General features: G+C 40.0%; 1 long non-coding RNA gene across 2 annotated transcripts in view; it reads right to left on the reverse strand.

The window, feature by feature from the left end:
* LOC124245771 (uncharacterized) overlaps positions 1–2,704 on the reverse strand; it is a 49,128-nt gene extending 46,424 nt beyond the window's left edge. For both annotated transcript variants that reach the window (XR_006890323.1, XR_006890322.1), the window contains exon 1: positions 2,611–2,704. This is a non-coding gene — a long non-coding RNA (uncharacterized LOC124245771). The remainder of the gene's footprint in view (positions 1–2,610) is intronic.
* Positions 2,705–9,627: the final 6,923 nt, after the last annotated feature.

The raw sequence follows: 9,627 nt of genomic DNA on the forward strand, positions 1-9,627 counted from the left end.
GTTGTCACCCTCCCATGGGTTCAATACATTTGTTAACCTCCCTCAGATCTATTAAGAGTCTCCATTTTCCTGATTTTTTCTTAATGACAAACACCGGAAGAGTTCCATGGGGAGGTCGAAGCCTCGATGTGGCCAGCAGTAAGATGCTCTTTAACTAATGACTCTAAGGCCTCGAGCTTTACTATGGGTAGAGGCCACTGCTCAATCCATTTTGGCGTATTGGTGAGCCATTTAAGAGAGAGCGCTCGAGGAGGCTGAGCAGTGGCTATTAGTTTCCCGGAGAGAAAGACAAAGATACTCCTAGTTTAGTTAAAACATCTGTACCCCATATATTAATGGGTATGTTGACTATGTAAAATGTTATGAACATCTCTTTTCCTCCAGATGAACAGCACAATAGAGGTTGGGCACTTTGCCACACGTCAGAAGTGGCACCAATACCAGACAACATCAAAGAGTATTTCTGTTTCTCCCAAGTAGCTGGCCATTGGAGTAGGGAGATGACAGAGACATCAGCCCCGGTATCTATGAGGCCTTCAAAAGGCTGTTGATTGATTATTAAGGTCAGAGATGGGCAAGAATCATTGATGAACATTTCCCAGTATATGTCTTTACCTGTACTGCCAAAACCTCCAATTCTTTCTCTATTTATTGCAGGAAAAGGAACATATGGAAGTAACAAAAGCTGGGCTATATGTTCCCCAGCTAGTAACGAGATGACCTTAGAAACTTGGGCCACAATACAAATTTCTCCCCGATAATCAGGGTCAATTACCCTCGGAAAAACAGTTATTCCTCGAAGGGCTGCACCGCTTCGTCCTAAGAGGAGGGCAAAGGTCCCCTGAGGCAGTGGGCCAAAGACATTAGTTCTTAGTTTGTATGGACCGTCTCCTGGGGAGAGAGTGATAGTCTCGGCGATGGGCAAATTAGCCGCAGCGCTGCCATGAGTAGCGGCTTTTAGATTGGACACTAGTAAGGGGGGACCCTGAAAACTGGCTCCTAGGGAGCTGGACGGAAAAACGGGCCCGCCCGCGAATTGGTCCCCGGTATTGTTGTTGTAGGGCCCCAGGGACGAGGGCCCCACATCGAGTTTCCCGACGGATTAGGAAGTGGCATGTTATTAAAAAGGGGGTTTCCATTCTTGTCAGTTTTAGATCGACATTCATTGGTTCAGTGCTTTCCTTTACCGCACCGTCGACAATTCCCGGGGGGCTGAGATTTAAAAGAAGCCCTGGATTGTTGTTTGGAAGGAGAACCCCTTTTCTGATGACTGTTTCGACGGCAATCCTTAACCGAGCTAGAAAATCAGTATACGGCTCTGTGGCACCCTGTAAAGTTTTAACAAAGGAGGGCTGGGACTGACCGGTGGGAACCACCCGTCGCCAGGCCCGCAAGAATACTTGACGGACCTGCTGAAGGTCTTGGTCAGTATATTGGGCTTGCTGCTGAAGAGCATTGTATAAGCCACTACCAGTCAGCTTATCCTTGGTAGGCCCTGGCGGATTCTGGGTTTGATTTTCGCGAGCTTGCTTTCCAGCCGCCTCCTCCCACCAGCTCCGCAATTGTAACCACTGGGAGCCCTCAAGTACTGCCTGTCCGATACTGGACCAATCAACAGGAAGCAGGAGCTTAGCCGTGCCCACATTTTCCATCATAGCCAAAACAAAAGGAGATTGAGGGCCATATTGAGACACAGCCAATTTAAGATCTTTAAAAAATTTATATTCCAAAGGACTATAATTCACCTGCATTCCTCCCCCTGCAAGCCTTTGCCGAGTAATCGGGAACATAAGCGGGGGTGTCTATAAACCCACCCGGTGGCGCAGGAAGGTCATCGTCATCATCTCCATTATAGGGTAGGCCAAGCAGAGGGGGAAAAAAGAAAGGGCGATTCTCAAGCCCTACATTAGGCTCCTCCTTTGCCATTGGATACAAAGAGGCATAAGGAGGAGCGGGAGGAGTACATGGCTGACTCTTTGCCCCTTGTTGCTTTGAAAAGAGCTTAGCAAATGTCTCTGTCATCTTATCAATAATCCTATCCTCTAAACGAGGATTATCGTCCTCCCCATCACTCGCTTTCGCTATTACTCGAATCATGATCCGGAGGCTCTGGAGGGGGAGGAGGAGGTAAATCTTTAGCCTCCCCCTCCTCAATGGGGACATCTTCATAATGAATTTCACTGTGAGGCTCACTACGGCGAGACTTGGTGTCGCTGTCGGTATCAAACAATTTTAAAGCTTGCGTAATAGCACTACAGAGAGTCCACAGTTTAAGAGAGATCACATTTTTTCGCTGATGTTGTTTTTGCAATTCCTTTTGAACTTGCTTTTATTCCCCCAAGTTTAGCTGCACTTTAGTTTGGTGTCTAAACCAATAACAATGGCATTCAATATAGCAAAAAAGTTCATTCAGGCGTCGAGAGGACGCCTTAACCCCTACGGACTCTGAAAGCCCTTTAATAAGGTCTAAATACTGTGAGCGAAGAGAATTAGAATTCCCCATTGCAACCAAGACTCCCGAAAGTCCCCCTTTATACCGCTCGGAGTGAAGTCCCTTTCGGTTTCGTCACATCCTGAAAGTCCTCCTTTCGCAATGCCCGGGGTGCTTACCCTTTCAGTCTGGTCGAGCCCCACGTTGGGCGCCAGATGTTGCTGAGGAAATGAAGAAAGTTGGGGCCCAAAAGGAGACAGACACCGGTGTCGATAGTGGAGAAAAAAAGCCCCGCCTTCCACGGGCTGTTTATTTTTATATCCCCCTAGACAAAGCCGGCAACTAGCCAAAGGCAGTGACTCAGCATACAGGCTTCTACGCAAGCGCGCTCACGTGCTTACACTGCTGCGTTTGCTTTTTATCCCTAGGCTGAATTCCAGGATCTGAGAACATTCCTGTATGCAGGCAATGTTCTCCCCGGAAGGGCCATAAGAGGACTGGGCAGAACATCCTGTTTGCAAGCAAGCTCAGCCGCAAGTCAGCTCCATGAAATGTCCTGTATGCAAGCACATTCATGTTCTTAGGCCAGATCTCCTTCACATAAAGATATATGTACCCCTGTGTTCATTCACAACAACCAAGACTTGGAAGCAACCTAGATCCCCATCAAGGGATGAATGGATAATGAAGATGTGGTATATATACACAATGGAATACTATTTAGCTTTAAAAAGGTTAAATCTGGCCATTTGTGACAACATGGATGGATGCTGAAGGTATTATGCTAAGTAACATAAATCAGAGGGAGAAAGTCAAATACTGTATGATTTCAGTAGTAAATAGAAGATAAAAACAACAAGAAATGAACACATAGAGACAGAGATTGGATTGGTGGTTACCAGAGGGGAAGGGGGAAGGGAGGAGGGCGAAAGGGGGTGACTAGGCACATGTGTGTGGGGATGGATTGTAATTAGTCTCTGGGGGGTGACCACGATGTAATCTACAAAAACATCAAAATACAATGAGGCACAGCCAAAATTTATATAATATTTTAAACCAATGTTATCATGATAAAAGCAAAGAAATCTGTCACGTTAATAAAAAAGTTACTGCAATAGTGCTTCATCTTCAAAGAGATCTATGGAAAAGATTATGATAAGTACTCTAGAATGCGGTTTGTTGTTCACTTTAAGGTTATAACACTGAATTGGGTGGGAATTTCTAAAACTCCGATGAGAAACTAATTGCTTTGATGTTTTGTTTTCTAGGTTTAAAAGACCCCCTTTTCTCCTCTCTTTTAAGCTATAACTTACAGCAATTCGGGTCAAATGTATCATTACAACAAAGATTGAAGCATCTATCTTTTTTTCCCGTACCCAATCTCTCCAGAATTCTGAAACTCTTATTAAATATTCCTTTTTTATGACAATATATATATGTATTTACATAAGTTCAATAAGAATCTGTTCTCCTTATAGGGCACCCAACATACCTAGCCCCTTCTTCCATTAACCCACAGCCGATAAAAGGGGATACACTTCAGTTTTACAAAGGCCTAATCAAATCCACAGAGAATAATCATAGTTTGGTAGAGCAATCTTTCCACAGCTCACTCCTGGGAGACAAAAATATTAGACATCATAATCTGCAACCTGGAGCTTTTATCTACTGGAAAAAATACCTTCAGAAAGACTCAGCCCAGCCTCACTGAAAGTGAGATTATCATGGACTGTTAACCAAGCCTTACATCACAAAACTGCAAGGAATAGACTCCTGGATTCATGTGTCACAGCTGAAGAAAACACCAAAACCTGACTGGACCTGCACACCCACTGGTGACCTGAAAGGAAAGATTTCCAGGAATTGAAGCAGGTGACAGCTGAAGGAGACAGCTTTCCAAAGATGACTAGACCAGGCCTGCATACCTTCTTTCCCTTGCTCATTCTCACTTTTTCTTCTTCCTGTCTTTCTTCAAAAGACAACGCTCTTAGATGCATTTCCCAATCTATTGCAAAAGGGGGAACCTTTCTGACTATTGAATCTGTCTCTAGAAACTTTGATATGTTCATGATGTTGGAGATCCCTTGGTGTTATCTGTAACCAATTTCTCTTTTGTCCCAAATGCCTCTGAAGAGATAGATATTTAATTACACAAGATCACAGGACATGTGCACTGGTTACAATAAATTTCTGCTGACACTTCATGGTTTTTTGATCTATTTAGCTGGCTACCTTCAGGTTTGGGTTCCTGGTTTAGAACCATCATGCAAACCAAATTTGCCATCTTACTTTTAACACTGCTTTACATAATCGTTTTTAAGCTCTGTACCTGTTGCCTGTCAAGTCTTTGTAGAAATGACATACCCAATAGGGTGATACTGACTCAGCACTTCAAGATGATCCCCTTGGCTTGTGCATTGCAGAAGATACAGACTTTAAATTAGAAGTACCTGAGAGTTCTCCCTTCCACCTTTCCTTGTTACTCAATTGTGGTGTCATTGGTTTCCAACTTGTGCACTTTCCCTCCAACGTGGGACTTGACAACAAGGAAAGGTCCTTCCTGGCACCAAGGGGCAAAAATCGCTAAAATTTGACTCTTGATCAGTGATACTTTCAAAGAAAGATCTTGATTAAAAGGAGAAAATGTGAAAACAAACAAAGAAAACTTCATTTAAAATGGAGTCAAGAAAACCTGAAGGGGGAACTCTCATACACTATGACTCACGGCCCTTTCAAGACTCTAGCAGGAGGAAGGAAAATTTTCTCCTTGCCCAGCAACAGACCAGTCAATGAGAAACCACAACTCTGAACTCTTGCTCTCCTCCAATATACTTTTGTTTAAAACAGCCCCTCCCAACTTCCTCCATTCCTCTATAAAAGCAGACCTCTCTCCTTCATTCTTCAGACTTGCCTCTGTTTCACCATAGCTTGGTTGTCCCAAATTTCAATTCTCTGCTATTTCAAAATAAACTTATTTTACTGGTAAAATGACTATTTTTGAGAATGATACCTACAACTTGTGAATGTCTTTCTCAAGGATCTGAAAGCCATTCCTTTGAAATGTAACCATCAGAAAGGATAGGGCCTCTGTCTCCCAGTTTCTGTAGCAGGATAGAATCTTACCCTCCATAATTGCCAACTGTTAGGCACAGCTGGCCTAATCACATTTAGAAGGAACAATCTTTTGTAGTTCTTCACTTGAGCACCCACTTCTCCCTCCCCACTCTCCCTTTCTTCCTTTAAACCACCCAGTCATCTCAGCACAAATTGGAACTGAGCTCTGTTCTTTCTCTGCTGTCAGTAGTTACTGAATAAAACCTCTTTTCACTTCTTTAACTAAGGTCCAGTTTTGTTTATTTTTGATGACAGTCACCATGAAAAATTTCCAAATATCTATTATCTGAGGATAAAGAATCTCAATAGCAGCAAAAAAGCAAATGTTTCATTTAGTAGTGATGCCTATGAAAGGAAAGAAAACATTCATTAAGTACTTGTCACTTATGATATGGATGCGGAGAAGATGAGGCAAGTACAAGGATATCCTGCAGCAGAAGGGAAGTGAGAAGAGCCAAGGGGAAAAGTAAAAATCTTATCAAGCTATTTTGGACAAAGCAAAATAGCCAGCTAGACAGAGGAAAAAAAGTCCATGCCTTTGCTTGAAGCATGAGTGAAACACAAATGGAACTCCAAATGGAAGTGCTTCTCCAAAAGGAAAATGTAGCAGAAACCAAACCTGTAGTTGATAAAAACAATTCAACAAGAATAATCATGTGTATAGCAGGGCTTCATAGACAAAAAACTGAAAATACCAGTCAAAAAGAGAAAGTTTGAAGGTAGAGAAGAACAAAATCTATAGTCATATAGACATAGAATAGGCAAAATCTCTATCTTGTCCTCAAAATAGCAGATCAAATCTTGAAATTTAACACAAATGAGGAACAAATAAATGAAATTTTTATTTTGAAATCAGGGTAATAAACTTATACAATTCATTACCACAAAATGAGAAGGGGAGCTATAACTATATTCAAGAAAGTTTTAGATGAATTAAGAGATGATGTAATCATAACTTTATTTTAAAAAAGTATTTTTTAATTTATTGAGGAATAATTGACAAATATAGTTGTATATGTTTAAAGTGTACAATGAGTGATTTGATATACATATAAATTGTGGAACGATTACCAAGATCAAGATAGTTAACCCATCCATCACCTCACATAGTTAACTCTTTTGTGTGTGTGTGGTGAGAACGCTTACTCTCATCATCTTTCAAGTCAACAATACCATGCTATTAGCTATAGTCACCATGCTGGACTTTAGATCTTCAGAACTTATTCTTCTTATAACTGAAAATTTGTACACTTTGACCTATATCACTCCATATTCCCTCCCCCTATGATAGCTTTTCATAGGACTATTTTTTTCTAGGTTGATGACCTTATTAATTCTCCAGTGACAGAATGGCTGTGGCTTGAAAGAACATTTGTTTGACTAGCACGTCACTGCTTATATATACACACATACACTGCAATTATCTTTACCCTGTATTAGTCAGCTTGTGGGGCTGCCATAACAAAGTGCCACAGACTAGGCAGCTTAAACAATAGAAATGGATTGTCTCACTGTTCTGGAGGCTAGAAATACAAAATCAAGGTGTCTGCAGGTTCATTCCTTCTTGGGTTCTGAGGGAAAGATCTGTTTCAGCCTCTCTCCTTGGCTCATAACTGGCCATCTTCTCTTTGTGTCTCTTCATATCACCTTCCCTCTAACACATGCCTCAGTGTCCAAATTGCTCCTTTTTATGAGGACACCAGTCCTATTGGAATAGGTCTCACCCTAATGACCTCACTTAAGCTTGATTACCTCTGTAAAGACCCTATCTCCAAATAAGGTCACATTCTCTACTGGGGTTTAGGACTTCAGCATAAAACATTTTGGGGAAACAAAATTAAATCCATAGCACCCACCTGTATAGTAATTGCCATAAATTCAAAAAATTCCTTTAAATAATTTTCCATTAAAATAAGAAAGTTGTTTTATTACCTTTAAAAATGACAAGAATTGAAACAATGACACTGTCATTTCTTACTATTTTCAAACCAGTACTTGTGTGTGTATGTGTGTGTGTGTAAGGGGTGCAGAGAATAAAATCACCTTATTGCACTGCACTCATGAGTGTCTTCAATATGTTTCTTATTACTGTTGCTGATAATAGCACTCCTGGTTGTTAGTATAACTTCTTGAATAGGAATCCTCATGTTTTCAGAACCAATAATATTTCTTTGAAATTTTCTTTACTCCTTTGCTGAAACTTATCATTGATACAAGATATTTTATCTTGATATTGTCATTTAGCAACCTGAATTTATTTGTCTTTCATTGTTGTGTTTCTGTGTTGTGTAGATTTACAATTACAGAACAAATGGTGCTCCAGTAGACTCTCTGCAAGAAAATGATGAAATACAGAGAGGCTTTCAATAGTACTTAGTTTTTTCTGAACAATATCTGGCATGTATTTTACAGGAATGAATTTTATCTCCAAAAGCTATATTCTCCTGAAGAGATGTTAGTACAACAGACAGTTCATTATTCAAACGGTTCTTTTTGATATAGCAGTGTACTGAAAATAAAACCACTGCAAAAATAGTACAGTGCTTCACAGACACAGATTTATTTCTTATAATTGACTTGAAGAAATAAACTAAAATTAAATTTATTTAATTATGCTATACATGTGTCAATTCAACCTTCTGTTTAGAGAATGGGATAAATGCTGGTATTAATGGTTAAAATTAATTGGAAAGATTTTGTTAAAATCTGGCTTCCTAAAATTTGGGGGGGTAACATATGTACACACACAAAGATTATTACAAGCCTGAAAAGTGTGCCATTATAATATTAGAAGAGCAATTCCTGTAGAATTCTATCCATATTCAATTCAAGTCTGATACTCCATTTTTGCTTATAAGTTAAGATTAAAGGGCCTACGACTCCACAGGTGACCGATGCCATTTATTTCCATTGTATGGAAAGAGTTCTGATATTAGTATATGCCCCAATGTCTTTAAGGTCAGAAAGTTAACCCCTTACTGATAGTCTGATCTGCAGAATTTATTGCTGATTAAATTACATAATTGAATCCTAATTCATTTCCGTGTCATTTGAAATTAAAAGTGATGGTTGGTTGACCTAATAATGCTCTCTAATATGTGTATATGACTCTGTATGTGTGTTGCATGCATGTGTATCTGTGGGCTTTAGGAAGGACCAGACTAAGATTGCCTCATATCCGGGTGATTGTCAAACCCACAGGGGTGGGGCAGAAAAATAAAGGGTGGTTTCAGTCTTAGGCAAAAGTGAGAGGTCCGGGACAGTGGGAAAATAAGCAGGACTAGGAACACGCTATTAAAATTATTGTAAATAGGACTTTAGGCCTTTGGAGGATTTGGGTGTAGGTGGGTCTTCAAACCTGAATTATTTATTCACTTGAGAACAACTGCAAAATTGAATACTAAATCTGGCTTTTAAACTGAGTGCCTAGTCTTTGCTAAACAAGAAAAGGACAAAGAAACATTTACTCGTTCTTGTGCCAGATATTGTGTTAGGTACATTATATGGATTACCTCTTTAATACTCTAACTATTCCTGTGAAGCAAGTATTATCATCCCATTTTACAAAAAATAACTCTAAGTTTCAAGGACATTAAGTAATAAGTCCAACCCTTCATAATTAATGTGGTGGTAAGAATATTCAAATCTAGATATGAGTATATATTAACTAGGGTCCAAGTTCAGACACTATAACAAATACCAAAATAATCACAACTTCAAGCAATATGATAGTTTATATATAATGGTCTGAATGTAAACAGTACAGAGCTAAATATGGTTGCCCCAGTTTGTCATGGATGCTTCTAGGCTATGCTCTGCCATCCTCAAATGCAACCTAAATTCAATTGATGGGTTAATATTTCTCCTTTAGCTCCATCTTTTCTGTCTGTATTCCAGCCAGCAGGAAGGAGAAAACAGGAAATGGAGGGCAATCCCCTTCTCTTTAAGAACACTACTCAGAAGTTGCACATATCACTTCCATTTACTTGAACACATCTATCTACAAAAGAAGTTCAAAAATGTAATTTTAGCTCGTGGGCAGGAGCCCAGTTAAAATTTGAAGATTGTATTACCAAAGGAAA

The sequence above is a fragment of the Equus quagga genome, chromosome 10, assembly GCF_021613505.1.
Source record: "Equus quagga isolate Etosha38 chromosome 10, UCLA_HA_Equagga_1.0, whole genome shotgun sequence".
NCBI lineage: Eukaryota > Metazoa > Chordata > Mammalia > Perissodactyla > Equidae > Equus > Equus quagga.